General features: G+C 34.1%; 1 long non-coding RNA gene across 1 annotated transcript; it reads left to right on the top strand.

Moving 5' to 3' along the window:
- Positions 1–14,888: 14,888 nt before the first annotated feature.
- On the top strand, positions 14,889–15,433 carry LOC110280590 (uncharacterized). The gene is made up of 3 exons (XR_008008281.1): positions 14,889–14,976; positions 15,177–15,254; positions 15,377–15,433. It is a non-coding gene; the product is annotated as an uncharacterized LOC110280590 (long non-coding RNA).
- Positions 15,434–22,883: the final 7,450 nt, after the last annotated feature.

The following is a 22,883-nucleotide window of genomic DNA, read 5'->3' as shown; positions in this document are numbered from 1 at the left end:
TGGAACATATGTTGTAATTCAAAAATACTCCTATACTCTTTTTTTTTTAAGTTAAAACTAGACAAATTACTTTTTTCATAGACCAAGTCTCATTGGGATTAAAGATTTCATTATTCCTTACTCGCCATATCTACCAAAGTTCCAAAAAAAATCTGAATGAATGCTCTCTATTATGATACAAGAATTAGTTATTCAAATCCAAAGAATGACAAGAAATATCCAATCTGTGTCGTACAAGTTGAGCTTTCAGACAATCCCAAATACAATGTAAAACCGATTCCTGACTAGAAATACATTTTAGGCACATATCCGATGATGACATCCCTATTCTAAAATGAAAACTTGCAGTAGGAAGAGCCTCTCTAAGACATAGTCAAGCCAAAAAATTTGTGTATTTCCGGAATAAGCTGGCACCAAAGTCAAAGCCAATTCTCTCACCCCTTCCAACTAAAAAGCTGCTTACACAACTACAAATAACCATTGCATGAATCATAGACTTTGAATGCGGTCCTAGACCAATACCAGCTCACTTCTGGACCAGTTTACACATCTGGATTGTAAGCAACAAATACTACATTTCAAATTCTGAGATAGAGGGAAATAAAGAATTTTCAAATGCCACCTACCAACTAATCAGATATCTTGTATCCAAAGGTTCGAGTCAGAAATGAAAATATAATCTATCCTATTAGATAACTGCCCTTCTCTCCTCCAACTAGAAAACTAAAAATTTCGATTCAAATCCCAATACACCAAGCAAACTCATCATTTAACACTTTCCAAGTCTTGCAAAGACTCTTCTAAATGTGAGAGTCTTTGTTTTTAGGACAACCAAAATAGTTATCTTGAGATGATCGATATTTGATATCCAACAATTAGATCCATAAATTAGTTGGCTGATGGAAAAAAGTCCAAACTAGCTTCGCAAAAAGAGCAATATTCACACAATAAAGATCTTTAATTCCCAAACTTCCATATTTTTTTAGAGTAACCAGCACCTTCCAACTAACAAGATTCAATCCTCTTCTATCAGTCTGTCCTTTCCAAAGAAAATTTTTCATCATAGACTTTAGTTTACTGATGATCTCTTTGAAAAAAATAGAGACCTGCATCTGGTACGTGTGAATAACGACTACAGCAGAATTGACCAAGCAGAGTCTACTTGTTCGGTTGAGCAAACTCCCTTTTCAGCTTGCTAACCTGCCTCGAATCTTATCTAAGACACCATTGAAAGTTGAACGGATCACCCTAGAATGGCTAAGATAACCCCAAGATGCTTGCCCAAGTCTTGGATAAATTTGATGGAGGACACCCCAGTAAAAATTTCTTTCTTGTCGCAGAGACATTCTTAGAGTAAATTCCTTTAGATTTCTCCACATTAATCTTCATCCCAGATACTTTGCAAAAATTCTCCAAAACCACTATTACATTTCGCACTTGTCTTTTTGTAGTTTTATAGAATAAAAGCAAATCATCCGCAAAACATTAAGTGGGATATTATTGGTCTCTCTCTAGAAACAGCAACCGGCTCCCACAAGCCTAGATCAACCTAATGACTAATATAGAATGCCAATCTCTCCATACACAATACAAAAAGATAAGGTGACATAGGGTCTCCTTGCCTAAGATCTTGACTTGGAGTAAAGTCTTTTATACGATTTTCATTCCAAATAATAGACAATGAAGAAGAAGTGACAATTCATAATCAAATTAATTGTAGGACTGGAAAAACCAAAGTTCTAAGGGGTATAGGCCAAAAACCTCCAATCAACTCTATCATAAGCTTTCTCCGAATCAGTCTTAAAGGCCAAGGTGCCTTTCTTGGATTTAGTCTTCTTTATAAAGTGGAGAACCTCTTGTGCAATAATAATGTTATCAGGAGTTCCTCGTCTCGAAATAAACCCGCCTTGAAGCAGGCCAACAATCTCCGCAAGATGAGGACGTAGCCTATTAACAAGGATCTTCGTGATGATCTTATAAACCACGTTACAGAGACTAATCGTCCTGAAGTCATTCATAGATATCAGCGTTTCAACTTTCAAAATAAGAACCAGTAAAGTCTTCACCATCCTTGGATCAAGAGCAACACCAGAAATGCCTGCTTAACCATATCCCAAACATCAGGACCAATGATATCTCAATATTTCTTGAAGAAGAAAGCTTGGAACTTATCAGGACCCAGAGCTTTAAAAGAATTCATGTAAAAAATAGTTGTCCTTACTTCCTTTATTATAACTGGCGCTATAAGATCATTGCAAGCTTCTTCATGCAAAGAATGAAGAGGCACATCACCAAAACAACCTAAATCAACATCATCCAAATGGCAGAATAAGCTTTTGTAGAAAGATTCTACTTCCCGATTCAGAACTTTCAGATTAGTCTCCCACACCCCATCCTTGAAGAAAAGGCCATGAATCTTATTATGCTTCCTTTGCATAAGAGTTTGAACATGAAAGAATCTTGTACTCCTATCTCTAAACCTTATCCACTGTTCTCTAGACTTTTGGAACCATAGAAGCTCTTCTTGCACTAGAGTGTTATTATAATCATCAATAAACTGTTGCTCTTTCTAACGTAAATAAATACTATCTACCACTTCCAGACACTTCTACAAATAATTAATTTGATGCTCTAATTCACATTTTCTAAAAAAATGTTACCAAACACTTTCGAATTAAACTCTAAAAAATTCTTATGCACTTTTGAAAGCTTGCCATGAATCCTTTTATTACCAGACCACCATGACTGGTTCACAATATCCCTGTACCCAGGATGAGTAGCCCAAGCAGCAACAAATTGAAAAGGTCAATTCCCTTTAGGATGAGGACGATCTTTACAACGTACCAAGATAGGACAATGATCAGACTGAAGACTATTTAAAACTTTTGTATAGGCCTATGGAAAGATAGATAACCAACCATTATTTATACAAACCTAGTCAAGCTTGTTTGCTACATCAACATAATTTTTTTCCCTCTTTTACCAAGAGAACTGTCTTCTAATAGTCTTCAGATCAAATAAACCACTATCCCCTAATGAAATAGCAAACCTGCCTGCTCTTTGATGTGAAAATTGGCAAATCTTAGATTCATGAGAAAGTATGACTTCATTAAAATCACCAAGAGTAATTCAAGGTACTTGGAAAATCATGAACTTTGCAACAAGATAATCCTAAAGAAGAACCCTTTTATTAAATTGGGGACTACCATAAATACCACTACACCTCCAAATCAAATTATCAAACTAAACCTCAACTGTAATACCCTGATCCAAAGCATCAGTGAACTTGCAGCAAGCACCCTGCATAGATGATAGAAACCAAATCCTTATGCCATCCGCTTCCACTATACCAACAGAGTGATACCCAAGCTTTTTCTAAAATAATTTCAAATGTTGAAAAAGGGAGTGAGTTTCAACTATAATAAAGAAAATAGGTCTAAATTTTCTAACAAGTTTCTTACAATGCACTCGGGCTAACTTATTAGAAGCACCCCCTAATATTCCAAACAATCATATTTAAACTATCCATAAAAAATAAGAACAGAATAAATAAGAACATAATACTCTAAATAGAATCACGATCCTCAACAGGTGGTTTGTCCTGCAGTGCTGGCGCTCCCTGATCCTCAATAATTGTCTCCCTTAGACTACCGAACGATGCACCCGCTGTCATGCTTCCATCTACTGGGACGCCCTCTGTCGCGTTGCCATTTCTATCAATCAGGGAGTTCTGCAAGGAAGAAGGTCGCGCGCTTCCGGAGAGAAATTTCATAATGTGCAGGAGTTCCGTGCGATGGAAATGATACGCTTTCATGTTTTCCTCGCTGCCCCATCTTAATTCCAATTGATTTGCATCTATCACCATGCAAATTAGGCCTTGGGACCTTTTTCGAACCAGGCTTGTGCTGCCTTTTATCTTAGGTCTTTAAACCTGACCCATTGTGAATTTTTCCTTACGCAAAACTTGTTGCCAGTCCTCTCCATCATCCATGCATACCTCATTAACGTGAACATCATGCTCGTAAGGAGCCGATGATCCTGCTTCCGTATCCTTCCATTTAACAACTTCTGGTTCTTCAACCAGATCACGAGAATCTTCGTCCAAATCACGGGCTTCTATTCAACCTCTTTTTGAATTTCTTGATCGTTGTGTGACACCGGTGTCAGGGCTTCATGATTCTTTCCATCACCAAAAGCATCACCCTTCTCTTCTGAGTACTCCTTCTTCATACACAATGATTTATCATGCTCATACCATGCACAAGTAGAAAAAATCAACTATAAACTCTTGTACTCCACTTCATGAGTTATATCCTCCATGATAATATATTTGATTACTGGCAACCCTAGATTAATCTAAACACAAGCTCGAGCATATCTCCCTTTCTTTGCAAGTTTTGTGGCCAAGTCCACTTTTACCGGAATCCCTATTGCAAATGCAATTTGCAGCATTGTTTATTGTTGGTAGCACTAAATCAAAAGTCCCAAGGCACGATCTATACTAGCGTTGATTCAAAGGATTGTTCTCATGGCCTAAAATCCACATCCCATGGCATTATTGCGACATAGTGACTGTCGATCAACCAAGGGCCACCAAGCATGACCTTCTCACAATTCACAGCAATATCAAATTTAACAAAAAAAAAAAACAAATTCCACGTCCAATGCAACAAATCAAACCTTCCTTTGATACGCCATACTATCCCGAAGTTTATGCATAAAACTATAATGCTTATCCAACACCTTAATCACAATGGCTTCTTTATATGGTTTAGCCAAGCAACTCTTTGCCTCTTTTATAAAATTGACACTGGGTGGACGAGAATCACCCTACTTACCTGTCATCATCGCGATACTATCCCAAAAAAATATGATATATGTTTGTATAAAATTTGGTTATATTATTAACAATGGATATTTTATCAAATATATTCTAAATTTAAAAAGGCAAAAGAGTAAAAAGAACAAAAATTAGAGATTATCCAATATTGGAGTCAATTATTATTAGAGGTAAATACTAAATAAGTACCCGAAAGATTTTAGCGTTGACAAATGGTACTTAAAGATGCTACTTTAAAGAAATTAAAATTTGACAAGCATGCCCCTAAGTTCGCCAAAGTGCATCTCCAGTAAGAACGAAGCTGAGGTGAAATTTTTAATTAATAAATCTAAATCCAACCTAAAAAAAAGTTGTTGTCATCTCCGAGTCCCCTCCTTTCTCTGTTGCCGCTGCCCTTTTCTTCCTCAGCGCCACCAGCCTTATGTTCTTCTTCTATGGTTATGGTTTCTTTCCAAAGAAAAAATAACATTGAAGATCTGCTTTAGCCACCGCACCCAACATCAATGGCTTCTTCTTCTTTCTTCATTGCGGCATCATCCACATCTATTTTTCACTCAATTTTCTCTATTGCAAATTGTAAGATGGTTATGGTGGTGGACTGGTGCTGGTGGAGACTATGGTGCACCTGATTATTATGGAGGTGGTGAAAGAGGAGAACTAAGAGGAGGCTATGGTGGTGGTGTTAGTAGAGAGCATAGCATTGGTTATGGAGGTGGTTCCGGTAGAAGATATGATGGTACTTGTGGAGAACATAGCATTGGTTATAGAAGAGGTGGCGAAAGTGGCGGTTAGGGTGGTGTAAGATATAGTGGTGTTTGAGGAGCACATAGAGGTAGCTATGGAAGTGATGGCAGAACTGGTGGAGGTGGTAGAGCATACGGCAGTAGTGGAGGTTGAGGCGTCATTTCAGAGAGAGCGAGAGAGTGCATCGGAAAAAAGAGAGAGAAAAAATTAGGATTGGAGAGATTTTTTAGGATGGATTGGATTAATTAATTAAAAATTTCACCTAGGTATTATACATTAACAAGGCTGTTATTTCAGTAAAATACGGTAGTTAGTTCAATAGCATTTTTGTCGGAGATATATTTTGGCGAGCTCAAGAACACGCTTGTCAAATTTTAAAATCATTTAAAGATTATTTGAAAATAACAAAAATCAAATACTATTTTATCAATGCCAAAATCTTTCAACAGATTTAGTATTTATCTATTATTATTATTATTATTATTATTATTATTATTATTATTATTATTATTATTATTATTATTATACCTTTTCTAGCGAAGCATTTTTTTATTAACAATTTTATTTATTCATTCATTCATTATTGCATCAACCATAATATTTTTCATGACCTCAAAATAAACCTTTATGACTTTGTTATTTTCTTACCTCCAATTTAGTAAAATCAACTAGTGCTTTAGATGAGCAAATCAATTTCAAATTCAACCCGCTAAATATATAAAAAAAAAATCAACAACTAAATCAAGAATATATATTAAAATATATATAGAATAATTCTTTTCTGCGAAACTTTCCTTGAATTTTCTTAAAGAAGCTCATTGGGAAACTGATTTTTCATTTTGTCATTTGTTGCATACTAATAATAGATAGGGCGATGTTAGGTAGCCAAAGAATAATTATAATATAAAAATATTATATAAAATCTCATTTTTTTGATAAACAAGTGGTATATATCTCCTTATTATTATTTTTTTTATTATTTATTATTTTGCTGTATGTTTGGAGTCATTAATATTCTTTTCAAAATTAATTTCAATTTCTCCCAAATCAAATTTCTAACATCTCTCAATCATATTATTATTCATTATAATACAATAATTCTCTGCAAAAATTAAGAAAATTAAATTAAAATTTTTTAATAACTTCTATTATACAACTTATATTTTACATATTGACTATTAAAAAACAAAAAATAAAATATAAAATATAAACAAAAATTAAAAAAATAAATTTTTAAAAATAATTACTAACTCGTCATATTAAAATCAATAAATAAGCATACATATGAATATTAAATAAAAATATTAAAATAATTAAAATCATGATCTATTAGTGCAAATATGAGATAATTTAAAAAATACTATAAGACATATAGTTTAAAATTTGATAATATTAATTATAAAAATTTATTAATTATAGACATCATATGTATGAAATTATGAATATTATGAGTACAAATTATGAATGTTATTAAAATAAAATTATGGATGTTATGTGTATGAATTTATGGATGTTATAAATAAATTTATCAATTGAATAAATTAATTTAAGAATTTGATATTTTTTAAATTCAATTATGATAAAATTTAAAAATATTTGTGTTAACTTTATAGTTATTTATGCAATAACTAAAAAATGATGTGTATAGATGTAATATCTAATGAACATGAATTTAAATTTTAGATGTTATTTGTTTGTAATTATGGATGTTATGTATATAAACGTATGGATGTTATGTGTATGAACTTAGTTAGTACAATATAATTATAAATGCACATAAAAGCACAAAAAAAATTAAATCAGTTTATTATCATACCTTATCAAAGCTAGCGTGATTTTTCATATTCTCGAAAATTGGTTGACTGACAACAACCTCGTCGAGTGAGTCCGTCTGTTGTTCAAATTCTTCATCAGCACCTTCTATCATAGCCCATAGGTAACGTATTAAGGTCGAATTCAAATGCCATACTATTTGCAATGATAAACGTGACTCCTTGTAAAATTCCTTGATTTATACACTATTGTGCTTGCAATAGTATTAGAGTCATGATTTTTGAATGATCGTAATTAAATTAATAGAAGGTATATATTACAAAGAATCAAGTGCAATTAAATGTCTTAACAGAAACAAAGAATTAATAATTTTTTCGTATCTCCATTGATTGATATTAAAGGCCTTAAGAGAAACAAAAAATCAAGTGCAATTAACTCAATTAATATATATATTATCATTACTGGGGATATGATATTATAATTAATACTATTAATGAGTAGAGTTGATAAGAATATGATAAGTGAAATTATAAGAGAGTGGGATAAAAAATAAAATTGTTATTAAATGATGCAAATGAAGTAAATTATAGAAAATTTTAGCTAATTATGGCTGAAAATTTTTTATTACCAAACTTTTTCCTAATAGATATTATGACTATTTGATATTCAAAGTCAAAACGTACGCCTAAAGATAGTAATAGAGTAAATACCCATAGTCGTCTTTGAGATTTGCGTAAATACTCAATCTAATCCTCAAGATCCCGATTTCTCTATTGTAGAGCTCTGAGCACTCAAAATGGTCCATGTTCATATTTCAGGTGATGAGTCATCATCAAAGCGCTGACGTGGCATCGGATTGCCACGCTGGAGGGGTCCAATGGCTAGCTGAGCTGGCTAATTTCCAATTTGTACCCATGTTGGTCCCTCGTATTATATGTAACCCTAAATTTCTAAATTTTCATACAGTTCATCTCCTCTTCGTCTTCATCTCTTCTTCTTCTTTTTCATACACTGCTTGTTGTTCATACTTTTCCGTCTAAGGCCGCTACTCATGTCGATGATGGATGATGGTAGCACTGCAGGTGGAAGCTCTGTTCATAGTCTTTACCACTAATGTTTCCACCACGATGAACTTGGTTGATGATGGGCAATTACAATCTTTATAAGCTGTTTTAGTTCAAACCAAAGCTGGCCGTAATACATCTTGTTTCAGTGTGTCAGTAAATTAAAAATTTTTCTTCTATAGTAAAAGTTGTAAGTATAAATAGCCTAAAAAATTGTAGCAAAAAATTACGAAAAAATTAAGCAAAAGTTTAGGTGTTACATATGTAAAGAGAATGAAGCTTGAACTACACATTGTGATCTTTGGGAATGAAGCTTGATGTTCACCACCTTCCCAGCCATCTGTAGCATCATCATAAACAGAATAATGCCATAGTTAAAGGAGAATAATGCCATTCAGTTCCTAAAAAAAGAAGTCTAGAAATACTGAGGGTCAAGCATATCGAAAAATGACAAAATAGAAAGTAACAAACCATTCTCCAAACCAAGTCTTTAGGACCCAATGGTTGAGCTGGACTAGAATACAGGAAATGCCTTGAGTACTGGAAAACAAAATAAAAGCAATTAATGCCAAATAGGAAAGCAAGACAATGAACCAAATATCAATTTTAGAAAAATAACAAATATGCAGGGTGATTAGTGGTTATATTGCATGAGGCATAAATTATGCTTAAACTTGTCATTGGCAATGGGAAACAATAGAAAATTTTTGCACAGCAAAAGACTGTACATAACCCAGAACATAAACCTTGGAAAGATTTTGTTGCATTTCTCTTATACGAGCAGCACTAATGCCTTTCAAAAAATTTAGAAGCCAACCTGGCCTCACAACATCAAAGGAAGAGACAAACAAGACTATCTGCATGTGTGACAAAAATGTCAACCTCTTAGCACTTTTCACCAAAAAAAAAAAATAAAACATAAAGCTACAATTCAGTTAAGTTGGCATAGAAGAATGCAGCCAGATCCACAAGAAATCACAGTGGCAATTGCCTGCATGGCAAGACATATACTTCTCTATGGAACAATTTTATGGTGTATTTGAAAAGCACTAGGTGAACCTAAAGCAGTTTCTATTGGGTGTGCATAGAGGTTTTGATAAAATGAAGGAGAAAAATCCTGAGATAACATGTATTATGTGCTACTCTTTAGTGCCCTTGGGTGCAACAGAATGCTTGCACCTTTAAGTGCCTCCCTACACTGAAATCTCTTGGGGATTGGATTATGATTTTAGTTTTTGTTTAGTGTTATGCCGATAGGTCTAGATCACCTAAACAGGTCTTGTTGTCCAAAAAATATACTATAATCCCTTCTGCATTATTTTTGAAGTCATCCCTATGATGAAACATGATGTCCAACTTCTCTTCCATCTGCAAGAAATTTTAAATTTTCACTTAATACGAACAGAATTTGAAAGCCTACTAATGCATAAAAAAAATCACCACAAGAAAACATATTTTTCCAATCCTGCATACATCTCCCTGTTTCATCTCTGTTTCATTTAGGTTAAATAGAGCAACCCCACAAACTCCAGCCAGCCTTCAAACCCTAGACACTACAATGACACCAAAACTCCAGAACCTCAACTATACTACAACTTGCATATCATCAACCAACACTGTATTGAAAATGCAAAGTAAAAAAAAAGGAAGGTTACCTTGAGTCCGATCGCAAAGTCAGAACCTCATGCTTCTCGTGAAGGAGGGGAAGAACGATAACAACTTTTGGTTGGATTACTTCTTCTCTCAAATTTTTCAAGCCAGCGAATACAACCCTATGGCTACGTCATTGATGGGGAGATGAAGAAGAAGTCAGAGGGTGGAAGAAGAAGAGACGAGTGAAGTGAAGTGTTTGTGTTGGGAGAGAAAACTATTTTTCATACTAAATAACATTTAAACAGCGTCATTTTTGGCTATCAAGGGCACCAAACCAAAACGACAACGTTTTGGACCCCTCCCACGTGGCAATCCGAGGCCACGTCAGCGCTCCGGTGATGACTCATCACCTGAAATATGGCCAGAGACCACTTTGAGTGCTCGGAGCTCTATCTGGAGGACTACAATGGAGAAATCAAAATCTTGAGGATTAGATTGAGTATTTACGCGAATCTCAAGGACGACTATGGGTATTTACTCGATAGTAATAAGTAATATTTGATGCACCTTGTTTTTTCACTTGTGAAAAACAAGTTTCCCATCAAGGTTGCTTATTGTTTTGACTTTCGAAACAGGAGAAAAAACTAAAAAAAAATATTAAGAATAACAAACAAATTCAAGTTATAAATTATTAAACTACTCTTCCATTTTAATCTATGACAATAATAAAAAAATTTTGTGATTCACAAATTCAACCCAACAGAATATATAAATTCAGTTACAATTTTAGTCTTTATAATATAAAGACTAAAATTGTAACTGAATTTATGAATTCTGTTGGACTGAATTTATGAGTCACGAGACTTCTTTATTATTGTCATGGAGTAAAATAAAAACTTTTTTTTTAATATTGGGTCGGTATTGGTGTAATCCATCAAAATGTCTAAAAAATTGTATTTAACATTGTTGTTGGAATATACGAAACGTCATTGCCGTTTTCAACTTTTTTAATTAAAAAATAAAAAACATCAAAACGTTAATGACGTTTCCTATTTCCAATTTAAAAAAATTACCCCATGCAAAACGGTTCTGCCGTTTTGTGAAAAATATTTTTTTTATTTTTTAAATAAAAATGGCATTGCCGTGTTGTATTTAACAAATTTAAAAATTATTTTTACATACAAAATGTCATCAACGTTTTGTGTCTTTTAAAACATAAAAAATTATCCCATACAAGAATAAAACTCACATATACTAAAATATTGGGACACATTATACAATTTGTTCTAATAATTAGGTCTTTATACCTTTTTTCTTTGAACTAGTTGAATGATAATTCATGTAGAAGGTTGCCTTTATTTAAAATTGTGTAGTTTTTTTTAGTAAATACTTAAATTGGTACTTAATTATTGAACACTTTAATTCTCAATAAATTTTTATTCTCTAAAAGTCTTTAAGAATTATTTTTGTCGGATAGATCGGTCCATTTATCATTTTCAATCAAGTTTTTAATATGCATAATGGACAAATAAATTCCTAACAAATTTTATTATAAAATAACTAGTTTATAAAACGACAAATTAGTCTCTTTTACAACGACACAAAGACCAATGTGTTCGACGGAAGTAATTTTTGAAAATTTTTAGGCTGCACTTGTTTATAGGCGCGGGACACTGAAACAGAATTTAGAGACACAAAATCATATTTGATAGATAAGATATAGATAGAAACATTATATCAAGAGACACAGAATTAATGTATTTTGTGTCTTTCTTAATAATAATAAAAAAAAAACACAGAAATACTAACAAGAGATACAACTTATTTTTTAATTTTTCTTTTATTATTTTTATCAAATTTTTATAATTATATTTTTTATCATCATATTTCTTCCTCCTAAATTTTTTGTATAGAAAAATTAAAAATAAATTAAACTTTCATAATTTGTTTAAATTTATCACTAAATAAAATATAAAAATACTAATTTTTGTGTCTTTACTTTTTGTGTAATATTGTCAATATCTTATTTTATTTTATTATTAGAACCAAACACAAAGAATAAATATTTGTGAAAATTTAAAATGTTTGATTTAAAATTTTTTAGAGATCAATTTAGGTATTTATTTTTTTATTTGAACTTTTACTATTTATTATATTTATATTAAAATGAAATATTTGTTGTGCTAATAATGAATTGGAGGATGTTTTTACACTATTTTTTTAATTTTGATATTGAAAGAAACATAGAGTATAACTGGGCTATGGGAGTGTAGAAGGCTTCACGAGGCTATGACGGTTGTGACAAAAAAAATCGGACGGTCCAATTTGGAGCACAATAATCGGACGGTCCGATTAGAGACTTGGTAGATACACAAGTCGAACCGTTTGATTTGCTCACCCCAGCCCCTCCTACCTGTATACACTCCCATCTGTATACCCCAGCCCTCCTTTCACTTTCGTTCAAACCCTCCTTCATTCTCCAGCTCCACCTTTATTTTCACTCTCCATTGATGAAATCAGACCTTTGAAAAAAAAATTGGATCACTAACCTTCAACAATGCCAAGAAGAAGGAGAATAAAAGACATCAATCATTTGGAACTTCACATTACTAATTATTTTGATCATTCTAATTATGTAAGTTTTTATTTTTAAATATTTTAATTAAATTAAAATAATAGTGATCATGTTAGAGATTAGTAGTTTATTATAGTGATAATGTTAGATATTAGTGTAGTAATAATTTTTAAATATTTTGATTTAATTAAAATAATAGTAATAATGTTAGAGCTGAATAATAGTTTATTATGGTGATAATATTAGAGATTAGTGTAGTAATAATTTTTAAATATTTTGATTTAACTAAAATAATAGTGATAATGTTAGAAATTAGTAGTAATAAATTATAGAAATAATGTTAGAGATTAGTGTAGTAATAATTTTTATTAAGATTATGGATGTATGATAATAAATTAGTTATTGTTATTAATAGATTGTAGTAATAGTTTTTAGGGCTGGGCTACACATACAAGTTTACAAGCTTACAAGTTGGCCCAACCCAAATAGAACCCACGCGCATGAAGAGAAATAACATGGCGCGTCAAAATCACGCGCTCAACACTCGAACGGTTACGTATGGCAGACTCTTCCACTTCTTCCACTTCTTCCACTTCTCAAAGCGCTTTGAAAACAAGGAAACCGTCCCATTTTCGAGCGAAAATCAAAGTTCAAAATATACAAATCGTTGTTCGAAACCTCCATCAAAACACCATCAAACTCACCGTGAAGAATCTGAAGAGAAAACAAAGCAACAATACTCAACGTAAGTTCATTAAGATTCCTGTATATTTTACTTTTCTTCTACGTCGTTCTTCTAGGGTTTACTATTATTCTTGCTTCTATGTTACACTGTTCTAAGTTCTACGTCGTTCTTTTAAGTTCTACGTCGTTCTACGTTGTTGTTCTAAGTTCTCCTGCTATTGTTGTTGATTTTTGGGGATTTATTCCGTAGATTGGGGGTGTATACTGCTTAACCTTGTAATGTGGCTTGATATTGAAGCATGGTTGAGTGATATCTGACTGATATCTATATGGATGTATCTGAATAATATCTATGGGTGTATCTCACTGTAATCAATGGGTGTATCTTGTTGATATCTTTGGGTGTATCTGACTCATATATATGGGTGTATCTTACTGTTATTAATGGGTGTATCTTATTGTTATTAATGGGTGTATCTGACTCATATATATATGGGTGTATCTTACTGATATCTTTGGGTGTATTTTTTGTTTCAGAGAAAATGACAGCAAGAAACCAAACAAAAGACCTTAAGTGTGCAACACATCTCCTGAGTGATAAGTTCAGAAACATGACTGAGGAGAAGAAGGCGATTGTGAGGGATCTTGGATTCGGTGGGTTGATGCACATCCCACCACTAAGGGTGGATCACCAACTCTTAAGGGAGCTGGCAAACAACTTCAAACTTAGGGAGAACAAACTGAAGACAGGATATGGTTCTTTCCAAATAACACAAAAAAAAATAGGTCATGCGCTTGAGATCAATGCAACAGGTAACTAGCTTAAAATTATAGGTGTATATTAAGTTGTTGCTTGGGTGTATTTAAGTTGATGCTTGGGTGTATTTGAACCGACTTGGATACTTTGTTGTCTTCCTTTTTGTAGGAGATCTATTTCCTGAGAAAGTTGAGTATAAGAAACTTTCTGATGATGACAAAATAATTTATAGAAGATTCCAGGGTAAGACCCTCAAAAGTCTTACCGATGAAATGATGGAAATCGGCGTTGGCGACGAAGAAGAACGCCTGATGTTCAAGAGGATATTCATCCTCTACATACAGATGGCGTTCCTTTTGCCAACGACGATAAACAAAATATCGCCCGTGCACCTGGCCCCAATTTTTAAGATGGACGGCATATCGGAGAGAAATTGGGGGGCATGTTTTGACCTTCAGGATCAAGGGCATCACAGACTACCAGGAGAAGAAGAAGAAGGCAATTAATGGCTGCCTCTTCGCCCTGATGATAATCTACTTTCATCTTTCAAAAAACAAAGGCAAGAACAGAAATGAAAGACCACCAAAGCCCTGGATTGCCAACTGGACTAAGGAGCAGTTGGTGGAAAGAATGACTGCAGAAAGAGAGGAAATTTTGGTAAGTAAACATAATAAATTGGGTGTATTTTATTTACCCGAATGCTGCTAACTAAAATATCTCATGTTTCAGGGGATTGTGAAGATGGCAGAGACAAGAGAAAAAATGAAAAAAAAAGAAAAAAAAAGAAAAAAAACAAGAAATAAAAAAAAAACAAAAAAAGGAAGGCGAGTCCAACATCTTCTTCGGAGACAGAAACTACTGACACTGACACTTCTACCTCTGAGTCTGAGGCTCAAGAAGACTCAGAGGATTCAGGAAGAAAACACCCCAGCAAAAAGGGGAAAAAGTAAGTACCATACTTGGGTGTAATTTCTTTTTCGGGTTGGGTGTATTTTGTTTGTTCACGTTGGGTGTATGTAGTTTATTAAGCAGGGTGTGTTTCGTTTGCTACATTGGGTGTATATTGTATATTCAGTTGGGTGTATCTCGTGAATTCATTTGGGTGTATTTTTAGTATGTTCTAAATGACAATTGTTTGCCTTCCAGAATGGACTCCAGAAAAAGAAAGCAGAGGCAAGAGGAGTCAGATTCTGATTCAGAATCTGAATTTGAACCAAGTGATGAGTAATGTCCTGAAATTATTAGTCCTTTCTTTTGGCTTCATTACAAAGATTTCGTGTATTAACTGAAATGTCTATTATTAACTTATAGGAGCGTTAACTGAAGTGCCTATTATTAACTTATAGGAGCGAAGAATCATCACCTGCGGAGAAGGAGAAGAAAAAGAAAAAAATAAAAACAACACTAAAAAAGTAAGCACTTCTTTGGATAATAAAATTAATTTTTATTTCTGATTGTACTCTTTTTTTTTCCACCCAGAACACAACAAAAAAAGAAAAAAGTTGTTGTGGAGGATTCACCTCCTGAAGAAGATCAATACTTTGACGGGTATAGTACCTCATAAGCTATATTACGGTCTATCATCGTAATTATTTTTGTTAACATCTTATTTTATGAATGTAGTGAGAGATATGAAATATCAAGTGACGAACTCGATGAATTGCTAAGGGAAAACGTTGATAAATATGCTGCAGAGGGGTATGTCTTGCTGGGCTGTGTATTTGAGATTTTGGTGTGTTTTGTTTGCTAATAATTGTATCTTGTTTCGCAGAGAGAAACAAGCTGACCTGCGATCGACAGAAGGTCGCTATGTGTCCTCTGAAACGTAAGAAGCTTTATTATTTAATAAAATCTTCTTATTATTTGAGATTTGGATGTATTTTGTGAACAATTTGGGTGTATTTTGTGGATCAAGTTGGGTGTATGTCGTTTGTTTTGTAGGGTGTATATTGTCCATTCGGTTGGTTGTATCTCGTGCATTCATTTGAGTGTATTTTATACCTGTATCTTATTTTGTCTGAATAACATGAAATCTGTTTAGACTACCGGCTGTGAACTTGGGAAGTGATGATCCTTCCTCTCAAGGACACACAGAACAGAGTAGTGTAAACCAGCCGTCACAGAGCATGTAATTTCTCTTTCAAATAACCGTTACTTTTATTCTTCTATTACCTTCTACTTCTAATTCTGTATATATTTTTTTTAGAAAAAAAAAGCCCTTTATTATTTTATTAAAAAAAAGGCAGCAAAAAAAAAAACAAAAACTGCAAGTATGTAAGTTCTCAAAAAACAAAGCCCGTATTCTTTTTGAATTGTTCGGGTGTATTTTTTGACCTTCTTTGGGTGTATTTTAGGTTGATTCCGACTGATTCGAATATGATGGTTGTGAGGGAACAAACACCGTCGGAAGCGCTTGCAGTGTGAGTTTTCCAAGAATATTTAAACCTTATAACCTTATTATTTTCAAATACGTTGTTAACCTTTCATTTTTCTTCTTGTTTAGAGTCCCGATCCAGGTTTTTGTGCCGGCATCCCAAACAACCACTGACACAGATTTCGAACCAACCCCTATGCTACGGATTGAAGGGACTACAGAAACGTAAGAAATAGTATTGGGTGTATATTTGTTTAGAGTTTGGGTGTATATTTGCTAATAGTTTGGGTGTATATTGTTCCTGACCAATTTTTTTTTACGCCATGATTAATTTTGTGTAACTGTGCAGCACTCCTGAACCCCCCAAATAACTTCAAGAAACCACACCCATGCTTCCCCCAGCTCCAACTAAAATGTAAGTTCATCAGACTAAAATCAATCTTTGCTTATCATCCGTATATTCTTATTCTTACTCTTATTCTTATACATTATGACGCAGTCATCCAGTCGCAGAAGACGCTGCTGCCCTGTTGATGATGGCACGGACAACAACCTATGTTCCTAAAATAGATTCAGGATGCCATCATTCAGCCTTGGATTGACTGATTCAAGCCAGGAGGGGGCGTCAACGCAGGAGACAGATGATTCAAGCCAGGAGGGGGCATCAACGCAGGAGATAGAAAGGAAAAAATCTCCAGAAACTGCAAGTATGCTAGAACAATTAGACAGTTTGGTCCAAAAATTAGCAAGCAGTGCGGCGAAGGGAAAAGACGAAAGTCCACAAATTCAGAGGAAGACTGGGGGAGAAAGTTCTGCAAAGTTTAAAACTCCTGGGGGAATAAATCGAATTCCAGATGATATGAAACAAAAGTGCTACATCTGGGGGATGAGACTGAAGGAAGATGCAGATGGCAATACTGACGAGTATGAGGAGATTTGCACTCTGATTGGCCAAGGAGAATACATTTTGATAAGAATGCACCTTGCATCTCTCCAGGCAAAAAGTGATATAGAATCTCAGGTAATATTAGACTAACATTAATGTTTTTACACCAAAGTCAACTGTAGGGTGGAAGCCTACCCGAGTTTCATTCCCTTCATAGATAGAAAAAAATTAAGTTCGCATCCATATGTAAGTTTTCGTTTGCTAAATTTGTTAGTTCGCTTATTTACTTATATGCCAAATAAAATAACACACTGTTGAAATGTGGCAATCCTTCAGATTTTTGCTCCTGTTTGCCACTCTGGGCATTGGTGGTTATGGCTGATAAATAGAACAAAGCGGAAATGTCAAATACTTGACCCGCTACACAAAAAAGCTCCAAGCGATGAGAGAAAGGACATTAATAAATTCACTGTAAGTTGTCTCTGTCTTCTTTACTTTAATAGATAGGTCTATTTCGTTAGTTGTGTTGGTTGTATATTGTGCATTTAGTTGGGTGTATCTTGTCCATACATTCGGGTGTATTACTGATTTGTTTTGGTATTTAAGGGATATGTATTTTCAAGATTGATAACATATGCCGGCGGGGAACCTCTGGTGAAAGGGGAGAACGAGAAGAAAATTAAAGCATCATATGTTAAAATATCAGGGCAAAAAACAAGGTATAAGTTTGTGACTCTGAACATTAAACTTTCCTAAATGAGATTTGTAATTTATTTTCTTCATTTTCAGCTATGACTGCGCTATCTACGTAATGAAGTGGCTTGAGTTAATTGAGCTGGAAAACATTAAAAAGGGTAAGTATGAATGGGACAATTGGCCACAGGTAACTGTCTTTAGAACTATATAACTCTGTATTACTTTACTTAATTAATATTTCTGTTTAAACATAACATACTTTTTAATTGTAGGAGGAGGTGGACCACTATAGAGTGGAGTATGCTTCCCGGATACTATTCAGTGAGATGAATAAACAGAAAGATCGGGCAATTAAAAAGAGTAGTGCTATAAGGCTGTCGAAGCCATCCTCTGTATTATTGAGTCCGTTTTGTCAGATTAATTCTACTGATATAGAAACTGGGTAATCGAACTGCTGGGTAGTTTGTAAATTGAACAAATGATGTAAATATTTGCCATTTATCAACAACTTCTATTACATGTATATTTTTTTCCCATAGTTAAACTATCTGTGATGGTGAACTGCCTGTGATGTATTCAAAAGCTGTATTACAGGTGGTAAAATATGAAGCAAAAAATCAAGGCATATATAAACATAAATTATAAACTGTTACACCTAACGCAAGTCTAATAATACACCCAAGATTGATTAAAATATACACCCAACTTTCTGTGCTGTATTCAAAATGTATGAATTACATGTACTAAAATATGAAGAAAAACATCAAATGAAATATACGCCCATAACCTGCGAATTTTTACAGCTTTTGTTCTATATGTATCTATATATGTGTCTATATGTAAATTGTGAATTAACAAAAATACACCCAAAAAGAACAGTGCTTTTACACCCATATTCTATATAACTATACACCCAAAGAGTTATCCCCTACTGCTGCTACCCTGAACTGATAATTTATAACGTGTCCTTGATATTGGCTGCAATTTGAATGCGCCGCTGATGCAGCATCAAACAGGTTTATCTGAATATAACACTCACGCATTAGCTAAACTATTAACGAGAAAAATAAACTCAATCGCCACAAATTTAAAGAACATCACTTTTACCTCGCTTAAAACTTTAGTCTTCTTCTTCTTTGTGGCATTTGCAATCTGTTTCTCCAGCTTTGAACCTAGCCTGTTTTTTGGACGTCCTCTTGTTCGAATCCTTGGCGGGCTTTGAAGCTCGTTAACGGATTCCAAGTTGGCGTCTTCGTGGGATAAAGAAGATGCCCCTTTCCTTTTGGCTTTTAAAGCTTCCATCTCGGCCATGGTGTTATCGTACGCACGGTGCAGAATTGCAGTCAGCTCCTCCGATTCAGAGGCAAATTCGCAAATATTTTGCGAACGAAAAACCAATTGGTCGAACCTCTTGCTTCTTGACTCCATCAGTGGCTCGTCGTGGCTGCTCTTGATGTGTGTGTGTTGCCTCTTTACCTTCTTGCTTCATCGTTCCAGTATATATCTTGGGGACACTTGGCTTACTTGTTCGAAGCTTAACACGCTTAGTGCGTGACGGCACAGTATCCCTCTCGACTCGAATAATAAGCATTGGAATTTTACCTCGGCTGCAACTGAGTCGTAGGTAACCGCGAATTTGTTGAATATTGAGCTGGAAACTTGTTCTCCGACTTCGTATACTGAATAGCCTAGAGCGGAATTCTTTAATCTGGTGATGCAATTCACCTTTCCTCTGAATTGGGCTTGGACTTCCCTAAACTTTGCTTGGGTGTACGCATCTTGAAACTGAGTTTCGATGGAGGATTTGGTTGCACACGGTATGACCGTATGAAAATCTGCAGCATCTGATTCTCTCTCTGCTTGCTCCCTGCTTCCGAGGCAATTATCGTATTGTTTGACGAACTGAATAAGCGAGCTGTTCCGGGTGATGTACTTGTTAAAAAATGAATGCATGCTCTCGCTCCTTTGTGTGCTTCTCATCCCTGCCCAAAAGTGGTGATCCAGATAGATAGGAACCCATATGTGACGGTCTTCGTACAGATCTGCATAATACACCCAAACACAGACTGTAAAATACACCCGAGAGATCGTACAATTTACACCTCTGCTGCAGATTTTAAAAACACATTACCTGAAAGCCACTTGTTGTCCGCAAGACCAAAATTCACCAGAAAATCGTTCCAATTCCTATCGAATGAGTCTTTGCTATGAGAGTTCCAAACAACATGGCTCATTTCTTGTTCGATATCAGCATGTCCCTTGTACCCGTTTAATTTGCTTGGAATCTTCTTCATGATGTGCCAAATACACCAACAGTGAATTATTGTGGGCATACAAGTCTCGATAGCCCTTTGTATCGATACACACACACCCCAACAAATGCTTCGAATACACCCAATGAAACAGCCAATATACACCTCTGCCGCGGATTCATAAAAATAAATTAATTTAGCATCATAAACAGGGACAGTTTGTTACCTGTTTGTATTGTAGGTGGTGTCGAATAAAATGATGTCTCCAAAATACTCAAAGGCGGCTCTGCTTCTTGCATCGGCCCAAAAAGCCAACTTAATCGATTGATCCTCCTCGAGTTCGAGCTCAAAAAAGAAATTCGGATTCTTCTCTTTCATTCTTAAGAAATATTTCCCGAATTCCTTTGCATCTTCTTGTTCGGAAACATTCCGCACTTCCCTGATAATGTAATTCCTCACGTCTTTTTCGATAAAATTTAACTCGCGGTGACCCCCGGCAGCCGCAACAAATGATTGGTAGGTTTTGCTTGGTCTGATACCAGCCTCATCGTTATTCTCTATCGTACGACGAATGGATATGCTTAGTTCCCTGTGCTGTTTGAGCATCTCTGCTTTGCTTGGACAGTAGGGGTGTGAATGATCCAGCACAACCTTTGAAATGATCCAAGCACCGACATCCTTCAATGTGTGTATATAAATTCTTGCAGGACAGTTTACACCGGCTGTCGGATTGATCTTCTCGGTTGGAGATGTTTTAGATTTCCATTTTCCCTCTCTGCTACATGTAATCAGTTGATTCTTAATCTCGTTTCCTTTCCTATTTGTACACCTAACTCTTGTAGAGAAACCTGCAGCCTTGGCATAGTTCCTGTAAAATTTTCCGGCATCTTCAAGGGTGGTAAAGGTCATTCCGACCTTTGGAACAAGCTCGTCATCAACAACTGAGAGAGGCTGCACAATACACCGTGTCAGAACTGTAAATACACCCATAGATATGATTCAAATACACCCAATCATGTCTAATATGATACACCCGAACCGCAACAACTCAACTACAGAATGACCTTTAAAGCCATAAATCAAAGAAGAATTGATCTACACCCGAGCGTCTGCTATAAATTCAGGTAATTAATCACAACTAATACATTGAATCGACAGATTCATGTTAACGTGTTACTTTCACAGTCAATGTTCAGCAATTTTTAAACTACACAATACTATACAAATTACTGAAAGAAAATTCATACTAATCCTATGTAAATCAAACCTCAGGAACTTCATTAGATTCAAATTCATAATCCACTTCGCCTGGATTCAGCTGACAATCTGAGGTTGAATGATCCATTATCTTCAAAACGAGTTCAAACTTTGATTTCAGAAAACAACAAATCAAAAGAGAAAACGAAGCTCGAGTTGCAGAAAGAGAAAAAGGTAACGTAAACGAAGAACATACCAGTGAGAAAAGGAGAGGAAAAGATCGATGGAGAAGAATGAGGGAAGACGCGCGAGAAGAAGAAGAACCAAAACTCAAAATAACAAAAACGAAGAAGGAAACAAATATTTTAAATTTGGAAGTTAGATATACGCGGGATGTTATATAGCGCGTGTAATCAACGTACGTGGAGCAGCGCGTATTTTGATTTTATTGTTTAATAAACTTGTAAAGCATACAAGCCCTAATGGCTTGTATGCAGAGCTTTTCCGTAGTTTTTATTAGTAGGTATGATAATAAAATAATTAACATTAATTGTTATTAATAAATTTGTTATAGTAATAATTTTTATTAAGATTATACATGTGATAATAAATTAACTATTATAAGTTGTTATTAATATAGTAATAATTTTTATTAAAATTATATGTGTGATAATAAATAAATTAATTAGTATTAATTGTTAGTAATAAATTTATTGTAGTAATATTTTCTATAAAGATCTAGGTATGATAATAAAATAATTATCATGAGTATAATATAAAAGATATATAAAAATTATGAATTAATTATTTTTATTATGAGTATAATATAGATATTTAATAAAGGGTGATTTATTATTGTGTGTTGTTAGAATAGAATAGAATAGTTACTTAATTAATGTATTATTATTTTTATTATTATTATTATTATTACTAGTGCTATATAAATAGAAAATAAGGAATAAGAGTTGTTATTATAAAATAATTTGGTTTTAGACATTAGAATATGTATTTTTAATATATCTAAAAATAATTAGATTTATATTTAAGATTCGTTAAAGATTTATTGATAACTATTAGATTGTAAAAAATATAGATGTAATTTTTTTGTAAAATAGAGTTACTGTATTTTGAGTAGTTAATAATATAGTTGTTAACATAATTATGTTTTATTAGTTATGTGATAATAAAAATTTGATTATGTTAAATTTAATTTGTTAATTAAATATGGTTATATTTGTTTAATGTGATATATGGCTATGTTTTGTAAGGTTCACAGGTGTTGCAATGTGAACACTACATACCACCGGATCTGTACAATCAAATTGTGGAGGGACATTTTTGAGAGACTCGCTTTTATCACGTTTCCCCTATTAGAGTTGTCCAATGTAGTCGGCATTGGTTAATGCTCTGATTGAGAGATGGCGCCTTGAAACTTACACATTTCATTT

This window comes from Arachis duranensis, chromosome 4 (assembly GCF_000817695.3).
Source record: "Arachis duranensis cultivar V14167 chromosome 4, aradu.V14167.gnm2.J7QH, whole genome shotgun sequence".
Lineage (NCBI taxonomy): Eukaryota > Viridiplantae > Streptophyta > Magnoliopsida > Fabales > Fabaceae > Arachis > Arachis duranensis.
The sequence above is the reverse complement of the archived record's forward strand: the minus strand, read 5'-3'. Positions and strand labels throughout refer to the sequence as shown.